At 36.9% G+C, this 16,505-nt stretch overlaps 1 pseudogene; it reads right to left on the minus strand.

The window, feature by feature from the left end:
* Positions 1 to 1,705: 1,705 nt before the first annotated feature.
* LOC149242665 (3-dehydrosphinganine reductase TSC10A-like) overlaps positions 1,706 to 16,505 on the minus strand; it is a 26,237-nt pseudogene continuing 11,437 nt past the window's right edge.

The following is a 16,505-nucleotide window of genomic DNA, read 5'->3' on the forward strand; positions in this document are numbered from 1 at the left end:
AGAATTGGAACAGATATGGAAAAAGTAGCTAGAAATGAAGGAGGGATTAATCGCGGGTATCCATACTTTAACATGGGAAACCTTTTGGTTCTTCCTTGTGAAACCATATAGTCAAAGGACAACAATCAAATGCCTAACCAATGCAATCGGTTATATGATTCCTGAAATTACTGATGTGACATATAATGCACAACTACATTCACATATGAGTCACCTTTCAGAACTGTAGTTGATGATCAACATATGCCAGCTCAAGCCAAAGAATAGTCAGCCGAAACAATGAATCGTTCTTACCGACTACAAGCATGTCTATTTTTGGAAGATTTTCATATTTTTATGATTTGGATATACCAGCTGATAGCATTTTTATTTAATAGTTAGTTAGTTTAGATAGTATTTATAGACTCTTTCATGTTTTTAGAAAGGGTGCTCAATTTTTGTATTAAGACTTGGATTGGGAGTTGCACTATTGTGCTTCTGATATATATTTTTTTATGAAGACTAGACCTGAATTCTGAATTTTAATGAAGAGTACTTTTATGGGATATGCACTGTTGCTTTTTGTGAAAGTATTTCTAAGTTGAAAGATGGGATCTAAATGCGATTGATATCGGAGGGGATTCAAATTACATATGGTACTACTATCTATGTTTTTTTTTCATACTTTTATATGAATCAGTGTTTATTCATTTTTGCTATAATTTGATATATGTATGTGCTTTCATAACAGTCCTTTAGCTTATCACTATTGAATGGTTAAGGATCGTTACTTATTCATTCATATTTATGTCAATGTTATATGAAGAGTAGTGCAATAATGTTTTATTATTACTTTGTTAAACTACTTAAACAAAGTAATTATCATATGAATGAATATTTTTGTTTAAAAGTAGAGTCATCTACATGCCTACTTTTCAATAAGAATCACCAAGAATTGCACTAAACCAACGATTTCTCGGGATATATTAGTCGTTTATATTTTTTCATATTAGGATAAAACATCCATCATTACCATTAGATAATAAACAATCGATCACTTATCCATCCTATTTACGAATCATTGGGAAAATGGTCCCATTATATCCAGTTGGAGCCACCACACCAAACGGAAAAGGAGCTGCCTTTAAGGTCCAGACCGGGTGGTTTTCCTCGATGTCGATGCAGCAATTTTCGAGGCATCAACATTCTTGGTGCTAGAAGGAGGGCATGAACTGTGAATGGTGAGCAAATCCAAATCTATAATCCATTCTGAGAGTAAATCTCCCTCCACCTCACCTCCAACTTCTCCTTTGTATACTGGAACTCCAGTCTTCAAGCGAGAAGCAGAGGAAACAACTACCACTACTCAACCCCAAAATATCCCAGATAAATTATGTCCTGAATCTCCCAAAGTACAGTCTCTTATCCACAAACTTCAAGGATTCTCAATATCACCACATAAATATGAGGTATCTCAAGGTAGTGTGACTTTGCAATTCATTCCTTCTCACTCCCTCGCCATACTTTAGAGTGAAAAGCTTGGTATTGAACCTACTGAGTTACCTTTGCCCAAAAGAATAAGGGCAAGGAAAATAACTGAAGGATCTGATAGTGATACTTTCTCATCATCATCCTCCATTTCATCTTCTCCATTGCAAAGTCAACCATTGACTCCTCCACTCAAAATTGTCATTCAAGAGGGAATTGGAACTTCAACATCGGCCTCTCAACTTTCTGGAACCACAATATCTTCTTCCCAACCATCTAGAACTTCATCAGCATTATCCTCTATTAATAGCTTGACAATGGCACAAAACCCATGAAGTAGTCCAGGTGCAGTCACTATGCCTGCACCTTTGCACCCATTGCCAGTACATCCTGAAAAATGGTTGCCAAAATTTAATCCATATGTAGGCATACCAGTAGATGAACACATTAACAAATTTATGTTGTGAGTTAACTTAAAAGCAGTTATAGAAGAAGATGTGGTTGTTAGAATTTTCCCTTATACCCTACAAGGATCAGTTGGGTCTTCGTACTTTTCTTTACCATCAGGATCCATTACTAGTTGGAATATTTTCCAAGAATAGTTCTTGACTAAATACGGTGATGACAAATCTGTAGCAACATTAATCAATGATCTTTCAAATCTTATGAAAGAATCCATATAACCTATAAAAAAATTCAATTCAAGATTTAATAAACTCTTGAATAAGATCCCGACTGCCTCTTAGCCTAGTGAACAAGTTAGAAGTGAATGGTATATAACAACTTTACCTTCAAACATAGCTATCTTTGTAGATAGAGCTGGAAAACCTACTCTAGCAGAAAATATGAAAGAGGCAATTGTTGTGGGAAAACATATCATCGACTTAGAAAATAAAGTTGTTATTGAAGACATAAAATATAAAAAATTCTCTTTCAAAGATGATTCAAAGAAGAAAATGGCTAAAGATCCATGTGATATGGAAGGTCTCCAAAAATTTCTCAAGATTATGTCAAACAAAATGATAGAAATTCAGAAGCAAGTAGCTGAGACTTCAACTAAAAAACCATTTAGAAACTTCAAAAATCCAGAATCAAAACCTCCAAATGTTATATCCAATACAGATTGAGACCCTGAAAAAGACGAAGAAGAAGAGACATTCTTATCATCTGAAGAACCAGAAGAAGAAGTATCTATAGAATGTCATGGGATGTGGGACTTCATTTTTCCTAATTCTGATACAAAAAATGAACAGGAAGCTTTTCCTATAACTACCAAAAGTAAAGTTACTCCTGAACCTGTTCAAGTAAATAAAAAGAAAAGGAACATGTGTACCACTACAACAGAGAAAACTCCCATAAAGAAGTCTGCAGCCACACCTTCTCAAAATCAGCCATCAGCTTCAAATCCACCTACAACAGCTAAAACATTAATAGTTACAGACTCTATGGACTACAACGTTATTGAAGACATGAAGAAAACAAAGGCAAATATCACTATGTTTGAACTTAGTAAACTCAAACATCAACAAAAGTTGTTACTTAAGGAGTTAGATGAAGAACCTTCTTCTCCTATTCCTAATGCTGTGTTATCCAAAGCTGCTAATGAAATAGGTAAACCACCTCCTGGTAGAGTAGAAGCTTCTGATGCTGTCCTAATCAGAGATAAATCAAATTCCCATACTCCTCCTTTTCTCTTAACCTATGAGATCTATAATAGAAATCTGGACAACTGTTTGATTGACTCAGGGGCTTCCTAAAATATAATGCCAGCTTCAGTTTGTTCCAAATTGAACATTGAACCCCAAAATTCGACAATCCATATTATCTAGTTGGATAGAACTAAGGTCTAGGTATTAGGAGAAATCAACTCAGTTACCTTTAGGTTATCATCTAATCCAAGAGTAGTTCAAAGAATTGATATTTTAATCGCTGATATTCCTGAATTCGATGGTTTGATTTTGAGTAGAGACTGGTCTGAGAAATTTCATGGTTATATTTCCACCGATTGGTCTCATATGTGGCTACCTTATAAAGGAAAGCCAAATCAGATAAATATTGATCGGGAGAAACATATGACTCATACTGCCACTGAGTTTGAATAAAAAAATTAACCGATAACATTCAACAACAACATTCTGGGTAAGTACTCATCTGAATCATTCTTTGGCAATTTCACTGCTCAATCATCACCTTTCTTAGTTAATAGTTTCACATCTCAAATTGAAATTTTTTCTCAAAAACGATACATCAAGGTGTCTTAAAATTACTAAGGAAAATATAAATAAAATTGTAGATAAATCTTTGTTTTGGTCATTATATTTTGATGGGTCTAAATCTAATGAAGGTGTAGGAGCATGATGTATTTTAGTTAGCCCTGAGGGAGAAAAGACCATGTTATCATGCAGATTGGAATTTGAGTGCACAAACAATATGGTTGAATATGAAGCCTTGATTCAAGGACTTTATAAAGCAATCAGTCTTAAAGTTCAATATTTGAAAGTGTTCGGTGACTCTGAAATTGTTATAAGACAAGTTAGAAATACTATACATTGCCTTTCTAGTCACCTTAAACATTATCAATCCTTGGTACAAGACCTTATATCTCATTTTTTAGCATTCAATATTTCTCCCATCCCTAGATCCCAAAATGCAGCAGCAGATTTACTAGCCAATGTTTCTTCTAAGCTCCTTCCATCTGAAGATTATAGTCCCGATAGATTTTCAGTAGAGTTAATTTTTAGACCATCGATTCCTGATAATGTCACTAACTGGCGAGTGTTCAATCATGATGATGATATTTTAAATTTCTTAACCTCTGATAAGTCCTATGATGATCAAATTATTGATCAAAGTGAGCATGATCTTCAAATGAAATAAAATCTTCAAGAAAACTCAATACCCAAACTAGTGGTCAAACTTGAAGATCTTTACAACATCAAACACAGGTTTAAACAGGTTGCTAATTCAATGCTTCAAAGTGATACTTTGAGATTTGAATTGATAAACTTGGGTACCAAAGACAATCCACAAAACATCAATTTGGGATTAGGACTTTCTTCAAAAGAAAGAACTGCATTCATTAGATTATTGCATAGATACAAAAATATCTTCACTTGGAAATATGATGATTTGAAAATGTATGATACATCTATCATACAACATACAATTCCAATGCTTTCTGAGCAAAAACTAGTATAGCAAAAATTAAGGAAGATTCATCCTAACTTAGAGAGTCAAATAAAAGTTGAATTAAACAAACTCGTGAAGGCCAAGATAATTTTTCTTGTTAGACATTCAAATTGGGAGTCCAACATGGTGTAGTAAGGAAGAAAAATGATGACATTAGAATTTGTATTGATTTCATAAATCTTGACAAAGCAAGTCAAAAGGATAACTTCCCTTTACCAACAATGGAGCAAACTCTCCATTCAATAGCTGGCTCTGAATTAATTTCCTTCTTAGATGGTTTTTCAGGGTATAACCAAATCTTGGTGCACCCCGATGACAGACTTAAGACTACTTTCAGAACCAAGTGCGGAACTTATGCCTATCAAAAAATGCCTTTTGGGTTAATTAATGCTGGAGCTACGTTCCAAAGAGCGATGGACATAACATTCAAAGGTCTAATCAATAAATCAATAGTTTTCTATTTAGATGATATTACTGTTTTCTCTAAGAAAAGATCAAGTCATTTGCATGATTTGAAACAGATCTTTGAACACTGCAAAAGGTATGGCATTTCACTCAATCCGAAGAAGTCCTTTTTTTCTCTTGACCAAGGTAAACTCTTGGGCTTCATCATTTCAAAGGATGGTATTTATATTGATCCAGATAGAATTAAAGAGATTTCTGAGATTCCATTTCCACATAATAAAAAAACAATGCAATTAGTTTTAAGTCAAATTAATTTTGTAAAAAGATTTTTTCCAAATTTTTCACAGCTTGTTTTACCATTACAAACCATGATCAAGAAAAATTCAGTGTTTAAGTGGGGACCTATAGAAAAAGATGCATTTGATTCCATCAAACAATCAATCATAAATGCCCTTGCTTTAAGCACTTCTAATTTTTCAAATCATTTCATTTTATATACTCACGCATCTGATTCATCTTACACAGCGGTGCTGACATAAATCAACGATCAAAACATGGAAGCACTAATTTCATTTTATAGTTCAAACATTCAAGGTGCTGAACTTAATTACTCTAAAGTTGAAAAACAAGCCTTTGTTGTATACAAAGCCATTAAACACTACAAACCCTTTCTCTTAAAGGATCACACCAAAGTCATAGTCCCTTTTTCAACAGTAAGACAGTTACTAGTTCAAAGGGAATTGAGAGAAAAAGGGGCAAATTGGGTTACAGTATTACAAGAATATGTCATGGAAATTAAACCAGAAAAGATTGTCAAAGGCCAAGGTTTTTGCAGGTTGTTAGCAGGAGCTTCTAATATTCAGGAACATGAAGGTACAAATGATACTGAAGAAATCAATTAGATAAGTACCACTAATCTTGAATCCAAATATGCAGATTTGATATTCTATTTGAAAAACGAATATGCTCCTTCTAATATTTCCTATGAAAACAAGCATGCCATAAGAATGAAAGCAAAAAACTTTATGATTGTTGATGATGTGTCGTTTATATGGAACTATCATTCAATTTTGTTAAGATGCTCAGAAAAACCTGAAGTGCAAAAGGTCTTACAGGAGCTACATGATGGTCCGGAAGGAGGGCATTTTGGAGTTGATACAACAGTCCACAAAATCATTTATGTTGGATATTATTGGCACACATTGTTTAGAGATACTCATGAATATGTAAGGAAATGCCAAATATGTCAAATTACCAGTGGAAGATAAAGGAAGTCAGCTTTTCCTTTACAGCCAGTCAACATTGAACAGCCCTTTGAAAAATGGGGATTAGACATCAATGGAGAAATCACTCCACATTCACCCAAATAGCATAGGTATATCCTTACAACTACCGATTACTTTACTAAGTGGGTTGAAGCAATTCCTTTGAAGACAAAAAACTCTAAGGCAATCATTGAATTCATAGATCAGTTCATTATTACCAGGTTTGGTGTTCCAAACGCTCGTATTTTTGATAATGCATCTTACTTCTTTAGTAACTCTATACTTGAATTTGCTATCAAAAGAGGATTCAAATTGAAATATTATGCAAATTACTACCCTCAAGGTAATGGCTTAGCAAAATCTACCAATAAGAATCTTATCAAAATTATTAAGAGAACTATTGAGCAAAATCATAAAAACTGGCATAAGTCTTTGATATTTGCACTATGGGTAGACCGTATAACATAGAAGGCCTCAATAGGAACTTCTCCATTTAATCTAGTGTATGGAAAGGAAGCTATCATACCATCAAACTTAGTACTTCCATCACTAGCCTTAGTGCAGTTTATTGAAGAAAGTCCCTCATCTTCTATTCAATTGAGACATGATCAGATCTTGAAACTAGAAGAAGAAAGGGAGAAAGATTGAATTACACATGCAAAGCATCAACAAATTATTAAGTCTTTTTTTTATACAACTTCTACCGGCTCAAAACATTTATAGATTGGTGATCTAGTTTTGAAATGGGACAAAACCCATGAAGATAAAGGAAAACACACCAAGTTTCAGAAAATGTGGCTTGGACCATTCCAAATCAGTGAGAAGATAAGCTCTTCTACATTCATATTGAAAGATCTATCAGGAAAGAGAGACTTTCTTCCTGTTAATGGGCTTATTCTGAAAAAAGTCTTCAATTGAGGAGGTAACCCCTTCTCTCTTTGTAAATATTCAATTTTCAGTAGGATTTGTGTGAATAATTAGTTATTTCTCTCTTAGGAAATAACGTTTCGAATAGCCTTCTATTGGTCTTTACTATATTGAATAAGTTACTCAAAAGAAAATAGTTTCAATATTTACTTTTAAGAAATGGAAGCCTGGAAGGAAAACATAAATTCTAGGAAATTAGGTATAATTAGATTCTCAAAACTCCATTTTATTTTTGTGAAATCTTCTCAAAACTTAGAAATACTGTAAATCATTCTAAATTTTTAAAAGCCTAAAAACGGTTATCAATAAAAAACAAAGATTGATTCAATTTTAGCATTTTCAACTCTGAAAAATGTCATCTATGTTCTCCTAAGGAGAAAATTTTTCATCCCATCCATCAAAGTTTATAATTTTTCAGAGTGTAATTCTAAAATATATTTGATATAAAAGATAAGAGGTCTTATTGCTAGCCTGCTTACCATGATCATAGGGGAATAGTTCAACTAACATTACCAACACTGCATACCAAAACAGGGTAATGGCTTATAATTATAAGACAAGGGGTCTCACCACGAGCCAACTTGTTCAATTAAATTACAACCAGTGAATGGCATTGTCAACAGTTGGCCACCAAACCAAGACAATGGCTTTTTATCGTGCAAAATAAAGAAATAAGGAAAAAAGAAAATGAAATACAAAAAAATGTGGAAACATATTTTTTGGATTCATTCTTTTTAATTATACTTTGAAATGGATGGGACAATGAATGATTAAATGGTTAAATGGTAACCCTGCTGAGACTATGAACATTTGCTGGCAGCAATGGCTCTACCTATGACATGTTGAAAATGCAACAAGATGATGGAGCTTAGTGAAAAGAAGTCGCCTTCACTAAGTGGGCCCGCAGGTTATTTTTGGCGCAAAGTCTATTTTTAGACATATGGATCATGGTCTATGAGCAGCAGGATGCTATTTATGGATGATTGGTCATGTTGGTAAAAATAGATGGACCTCTATTTTTAGACATATGGGCGGAGTCTATTTTTATACTGCGAGTCTAAAAATAGAATAGTCAGTTATTATTAGATCTTAATAATATTTGGACTATAAACATTATCTTATCCTCTTGCAGCACTTCAGTTCGAGCTACTGATGTGGAACATGCAACTCCCAGAAGAAAATACACTTTTCCTATGGATTAGTTGAGCTATTGCATGATGGACTTCGGTTAGAACTCAAGTGATTGAGTTTGGTGGAGTTGATTGAGGAGTTGATGGAGTTGTGTTCAGTTTGACTTAGTTGAACTAGTTGTATTTAGTCTAACTGAAAAATACACTAGTGATGAGTGGTTTGAATTAATTATTAATTAATTTACTAATTATTAACTCATAAATCAACTAAGGAATACATCAGTTAACTCAGTGCATGGACAGTTCAGTGGAGACAAGTGTTAGAGGTGAGTGAAAGGGTGAGACTACTATCAATTGTGCATGAGATTTCCATAATCGTTGATTGAGATTTCCAATGAGGATTATGCAATACAAACCAAGGGAATACGAGCTTGGATCTATTCTATTCTCATGCAGGATTGCGCAGTGGAGGCAGGAAAACAGCGGAGGAGATTTGAACCTGTGATTGTTTCAAATCTGAGCTAGTTTGTGTGTAACAGGTGGAGCTACTACTGAGTACTTGCAAGGAGTATTGTACTATGTATTGTTACATGTTCTCTATCATTATAATATATAGATGGTCGTGGGTTTTCAGCTGTATGCTTTCCCCATTACATACTGTGTTGATATGTGTGATTGATGTTTCAATGTGCACATGCGATTGTTTCTGAATTCCGCAAATTGATGATCAATAGTAGCGGAGGTTATGTATTATGCATGCATTCCAAAAATAGTGTATAATCAAGATAATCTCTGTGAATAAGTGTTATATTATTCAAAATTTCTACGTGGTATCGGAGTTGCTGATCATCCGATCTATTATTCAAGAAGTGATTATGTTTTATTTCTTTAGGCAGAGTCTATAATCGAGCCAGGTAGCCACTGGATTCATCCTTATTTGGAAGGTGAGATATCCGGTAAATTCCCATATAGTCAATATCTGTACGAAAAATATTTTTTTCTCACGAATTTTAGATCAAAAGCGGTTGAGTTTTGAGCTGGTGGAATTCGAATTTGCAGTAGTGTTTTCTTGGTGTCGAAGTTGAAATGTCTTTTAACGGATTGCGATTGGAGTATGCCCTTGAAGGCAGCTCGAATTATATTGCATGGAAAGACAGGATGGAGGCAGTGTTAGATGACAATGGGCTGAAGGAGTTCATAGATGCTGAAGTCCCAACGCCTACTGATGCTGCTCAAGTTGAGGCTTAGTAAAAGAAGACAGCAAAGTGTCGAAGGATTCTGTTGGAGGGCATGAAGGATCACATTGTATCCATCCTGCATGGAAAGGCTTCTCCATACTTGATGTGGAAAGTGTTGACAGATTTATTCCAAAGAAAGAGCGACCAGAGGAAGTTGGCGTTCAAGGATAAACTCAGAAACATTAAGTGTGAGAATGGAGACAGTATGCCCAAGCATCTCACGAAGTTCGCCCAATGCCGGGATGAGCTGGGAAGTGTGGGGGTGACTATCGATGATGAGGACTTGGTGAGCTTGGCTCTCCTTGGTCTTCCGAATAGTTGGTATTCCTATCAGGACTCTGTCAATGGTCGGGAGAAATTTCCAGGATGGGAGAGACTTTGGTTGGATCTTGTGCAAGAGGAGATCAGGCAGAATACCAAGGACAGATCTTCATCAAAGGCATCTGATGAAGAAAATTGCACTTTGGTTGCCAAATCAAAGAAGGGGAAGAACAAGAAAGCTTCTCATTCCAGTGCAAAAAGCAAGAAGCAGGACATGTCCAAGGTGAAGTGCTTTCATTGTCACTAGCATGGACATTATGCCGCAAATTGTCCGCAGAAGAAGAAAAATAAGAAAGCTATTGGATCTGCAGCGGGAGAGGCCTTAGCCTCGCAGTTTGAGCTATATTCTTCATTGATCGCATGCTTGGTATCAAGTGTGATGGGATCAATATGGTTCTTGTACAGTGGTGCGTCTTTTCACATGACTGGAGACCGAGATTTGTTTTCTGATCTGGATGAGAAAGATCTTCGAGTGCACATCGAGATGGGCGATGATGGTAGATACAGTGCGACCAGTATCGGTACCATTTCCTTTAAGAGGGAGTCTAGTAAACCCTTTGTATTGAGGGAAGTGATGCATGTCCCAGGATTGAAGAAGAATCTTATCTCTATGGCGATGTTAGAAGACAAGGTATATGATGTTGTCTTCAGCGAGGGAAAGGCTTTCCTGCGCAGTAAGCCAATTGGAGAAACACAGAAGATAGGGGTTCAAGTCAAGAACCTTTATCAATTGCATGTAGATGGCTATGCAGTAATGGAATGCAAGGCAGAAGGAGTGGTGAGTCGGGATGGTGGCGAGTTGTGGCAACGGAGATTGGGCCACCTTCACCATGGAGCCTTGAAGATACTGCAGCAGATTTCTACTGGGCTTCCTAAAGGCACTCTTGTGCAGTCAGATTAGTGCAAGGGGTGTACCTTGGGAAAATTTGTGAAAGCCACCTTTCACGAGAAGGATAGTCGTGCCACGACGATCCTTGAGAGAATTCACATAGACTTGTGTGGACCTTTCTCAGTAGCTTCAACAGCAAAGCACAAGTACTATGTGATCTTTGTTGATGATTTCTCTCGAAAGTGTTGGATCTTCTCATGCAGAAGAAGAGCGAGACATACTCAAAGTTCTATGAGTTTGAAGCACTGGTCGAGAAGGAATTAGGGAAGAAGGTGAAGGCTCTTAGGAGCAATAATGGTGGTGAATTCATCTCTGGCGAGTTCAAGGACTTCTACAGCGCAGAAGGGATTTGAAGAGAGCTCATAGCTTCCCATAACCCACAGCAGAATGGGGTTGCTGAGTGGAAGAACAAAACGATCGTGGGGGCTGCACGAGCGATGTCGCATGATCAAGGCCTACCCCTTCACTTGTGGGCAGAGGCATGCAATACTTCAGTATATGTGCAGAACTGTTGTCCTCACAAGATACTCGGCATGAGTACACCCGAGGAGGCTTATTCTGGTAAGAGGCTTGATATTTCCCATTTGAGGATTTTTGTTTCTCTTGTTTACAGGCATGTGACGAAGGATGCCAAGAAGAAGATGGAGCCGACTGCAGAGGTTGGGATATTTGTGGGGTACACTGATATGCCCCATAACTATCGTGTGTATTTGCCAGATAGTCGCAAGACTGTTGTGCGACGGGATATCAAATTTCAGGAGGAGAAAGCCATGAAGTGTTCGCTTGACAGGGAGCCACACTTGCATGCAGATGAGGAGCTATTAGTTCCTAAGGATGAGCTTCAGGATGTGGATCAGCCGCAAGATGAAGTTCATGGAGTGGAAGAGACCACTCATGCAGCGCCAACCATCAGAGGGAGAAAGCGCACTACAGAAGCTGAGCGACTGGCTCGAGATGCAGAGAAGGTTGTAGGACCACCTATAGCACAACACAGACAGAGATAGTCACCTGATCGGTACACTAGATACATGGATCTTGTGAGAAAATTTGTCGTGACTGAGCCATCCTCTTTCAAGGAAGCTGTGGAGGATCCCGTATGGGTAGATGCCATGGTGGAAGAGTATGATTTGATTGTCAGAAACAGTGCATGGGATATTGTCCCAAGACTGGAGGGGAAATCAGTGGTGGGTTCGAGATGGATCTACAAAGTGAAGCAGGTAGCTGACGGGAGTGTGGAGAAGTACAAGGCAAGATTTGTTGCCCGAGGCTTCTCACAGATAGAGGGGATTAATTATGAGGAGACCTTTGCACCTATCGCAAGATATTCTTCCATACAGACGATTCTTGCTCTCTCAGCGTAGATGGGGTGGCACATCCATCAGATCGATGTGAAGACTGCATTTCTCAATGGAGTCATTGAGAAGGAGGTGTACATAGAGTAGCCCGAAGCTTTCGAGATGTTTAGCAGTGAGGCACATGTGTGCAAGCTCAAGAGAGCGTTGTATGGGTTGAAACAAGCACCTTGTGCTTCGTACACATGGATAGATAGTTATTTCACCGGACTTGGATTCTCCAAGAGTGAGGCGGATCCTAACCTATACTAGATTGTGGTGGAGGGTAAGTTGCTAATCATTGTACTTTACGTAGATGATTTGATTTTGATGGGAGATGAGCTGTTGACACTTTCATGCAAGGAGGATCTTGCTAGAGAGTTTCAGATGAAGGACTTGGGCCTCCTTCATTATTTCCTGGGATTGGAAATTTGGCAGCGCAGTGATGGACTATTTGTTTCTCAGGGTAAGTATGCCCGGGAGATACTGGAGAAGTTCAACATGCATGGCTCCAAGCCTGTTGATACTCCTGTTCCTGGAGGTTGGAGGAAGGAGGATGATACTTTAGCGGAGGTAGTGGATGCCATTGTTTATGGACAGTTGGTGGGTTCGCTTATTTATCTGGTTAGTACATGACCCGATATATGTTATGCTGTTAACGAGCTTTCACAAGCTATGGTTAAGCCAACCAATCTCTTCTGGAAGGAAGGAAAGCATGTATTGCGTTATCTCAGAGGCACATCGGGATATGGATTGTGGTACAGACAAGAGGATGACAGGTACCATCATATCAGAGATTGTGTGCAGCAGAGAATCATGTTACATTCATACATTCCCATAGAGGATCAGGATGTTGATATCTTGATGAAGGCGCTCACCAGGAGCAAATTCGAATACGACAAAGGCAGGATAGGGGTTGCAGATAATCCATATCTTGTTGAGAGGGATTGTTGAAAATGCAACAAGATGATGGAGCTTAGTGAAAAGAAGTCGCCCTCACTAAGTGGGCCCGCAGGGTATTTTTGGCACAAAGTCTATTTTTAGACTATGTCTATTTTTAGACATATGGATCATGGTCTATGAGTTTCAGGATGCTATTTATGGATGATTGGTCATGTTGGTAAAAATAGATGGACCTCTATTTTTAGACATATGGGTGGAGTCTATTTTTAGACTGCCAGTCTAAAAATAGAACAGTCGAATATTATTAGCTCTTAATAATATTTGGACTATAAACATTATCTTATCCTCTTGCAACACTTCAGTTCGAGCTATGGATGTGGCACATGAAACTTCCAGAAGAAAATATGATTTTCCTATGGGTTAGTTGAGCTATTGCATGATGGACTTCAGTTAGAACTCAAGTGATTAAGTTTGGTGGAGTTGATTGAGGAGTTGATGGAGTTGTGTTCAGTTTGACTTAGTTGAACTAGTTGTATTTAGTCTAACTGACAAATACACTAGTGATGAGTGGTATGAATTAATTATTGATTAATTCACTAATTATTGACTCATAAATCAACTAAAGAATACATCAGTTAACTCAATGCATGGACAGTTCAGTGGAGACAAGTGTTAGAGGTGAGTGAAAGGGTGAGACTACTATAAATTGTGCATGAGATTTGCACAATCATTGATTGAGATTTCCAATGAGGATTGCGCAGTACAAACCAAGGGAATACGAGCTTGGATCTATTCTATTCTCATGCAGGATTGTGCAGTGGAGGCAGGCAAACAACAAAGGAGATTTGAACCTGTGATTGTTTCAGATCTGAGCTAGTTTGTGTGTAACAGGTGGAGCTAGTACTGAGTACTTGAGAGGAGTATTTTACTATGTATGGTTACATGTTCTCTATCATTATAATATATAGATAGTCGGGGGTTTTCAGCTGTATGCTTTCCTAATTACATACTGTGTTGATATGTGTGATTGATGTTTCAATGTGCGCATGCGATTGTTTCTGAATTCCACAAATTGATGATCAATAGTAGAGGAGGTTATGTATTATGCATGCGTTCCACAAATAGTGTATAATTAGGATAATCTCTCTGAATAAGTGTTATATTATTCAAAATTTCTACATGCCAAAGAAGTCATTATACAAGCTAAGTTGATGAAGTCTTTTGTTTTATCATTACAAACCAAGTAAGGTTTACTTAAAACTTAGAATGTATTTAATTTTGAGATAAGAGAGAAATGGAAAAAATAGTCTTCATTATATTCAGAATTTATGATTACCTAGTTATATTAGATTTTCTCTATCTTTTAAGGATTTCAGATTGAGAAAGTTAAAGTATTATATTATTTTCTCAGAAATAAATGTTTCTTCCAGTGAATCACCAATTGTTGTGCTGTACAAGAACCCCCCATTTCATTAAAAAACTTTACAGAAGATCATAATATGAAATGGGTCCCATTTTAAAAAAATAAACCTAGTTAAATGTGTATGTACCTCATCATAAGGAAAATCCTTGTTAAAACCCCGATGTAAATAAATCATGTTATACAATCCTTTTAAATAAGAAATAAAGTATTTCTTTATAAAAATCATTCTATATTGCAATAAAGCGATCAGAGATCGCATATCGCAATATTAAAGGAAACACACATAAAACCACATCACCCAATCCTCCGACCCAAAAAGGTAATTGCTATCAGCAAATTGGGGAAAACAAATGCCGACGCACAACAAAGCAGAGCCCCTCAACTCCTCTGATGCGATAAAGCAAATCGCAATCAGAAAATCGCTAGTGTCAATGATAAAGAATATGTGTAAAGAGGCCTAACCAAAAAACTCCCAATGCAATCAAGCTAATTGCAATCGGCAATTGGCATTGGGCGAAGTCAAATGATAAAGATATGAGAGATCATGCAAAATCCCAACTGCAATCTATTAATTGGGCACACATCTCGAAAAGCAAATATACATTAAAGGAAGTTTGCATGCATTATATTGTATCACCTTTCGGTGATTGAAGATATTTAAAGCAAGTTTTAAAAACCTTCCCTCTTACATTCTCGATTGTCGATCAATGATTTATCGCTGATCGTCGATTAATAAAATCTAAGGCATGCTTAAAACAATCATTTGGCATATAAACGACATGATGGACATTTATGAGGTTATTTACCACAATTGACAGTTTAAATGGCTATTCAATTTTGCAGTTAAGGATGGATATTTCAAAGGATTTCATCCATGGTAATCCTTAACTATATTTTATTTTATGCCAATTGACATAATTCTATTCATATTGGCTTGCAACACCATTTTTTTGTATCAGTGTTTGCAATTGTTTGTGCATAATTCTTCTGACACCAGAGAACCAGAGAAAATGGGTAAAAAATCAAAGAAGTCCATAGCAATAGCTCATCTAGTCAAAGATCCTGGACCACACAAAAAAGGATTAATCTTAAATACGACATGCCTTGGTCTAGGAAACACGAGCTGGGAGAGCATTTACAATCTGATAGAAGCAGAAGAGCTTTAGGAATTATCAGATGAAGCCACTGTCGATTCAACTAACAAATCAGAAGGAACTCTTAAAGAATTGGCCTGTTGCTATCTTCACAGGATAATAGCGTGAGCTAAAATCCCGCCATATACTGACGTAGTGAGATGGGTGGTAGAGAAAATTCCAATCTCGAACAGAACATTTTTCATAGCTAATGGGAGGCTATTCGGCTCATTTCAGCCAGAGGATCTCAGGAAAATGTATCACTTACCTTAACGTAGGCATTTGATTGTTGTCCCTGACCGGGTGGTTTTCCACGATGTCGATGCATTGACGTTCGAGGCATCAACACATAGTACTAATCTTTTGTAACACCTTGTACGGACCATAATACTTTGGTGATAATTTATTATCCTTCTTATCTTACTTGAGGGCCATTTGTTTATATGGTTGTAGCCATAGGAATACCCAATCACCTACATCAAAACTTCTTTCGCTGTGATGTTGATCTGCCTGTTGTTTCATTATATTCTATGCCAACACGAGGTTATCCTTTAAGAGTTGGAGGACTTGTTGTTGATGCTCGATGTGATGTTCCACTGCTTGAAGCTTAGAATTTTCTCTTAAATATGATGTGATGGATGGTGGATGATATCCATAAAATGCCATAAATGGGGTCAATTTTGTTGTTGTATGGAAGGAAGTGTTATACCACCATTCAGCCAGAGGCAACCATTTGACCCATTGTGTCTGTCTATCATATACAAAGCAATGAAGATATCCTTCCAACAGTGTAAACTATGAAACGGGAACTGCTACTGTTACCCGTTTTGTAGAGATAGCAAAAAAGTGACCCGATTTTGAAAAGCGGTGATGCAGAACACACA

Source organism: Pinus tabuliformis, chromosome 8 (assembly GCF_031772625.1).
Source record: "Pinus tabuliformis cultivar Carrire ecotype Pingquan chromosome 8, CPIR1, whole genome shotgun sequence".
Lineage (NCBI taxonomy): Eukaryota > Viridiplantae > Streptophyta > Pinopsida > Pinales > Pinaceae > Pinus > Pinus tabuliformis.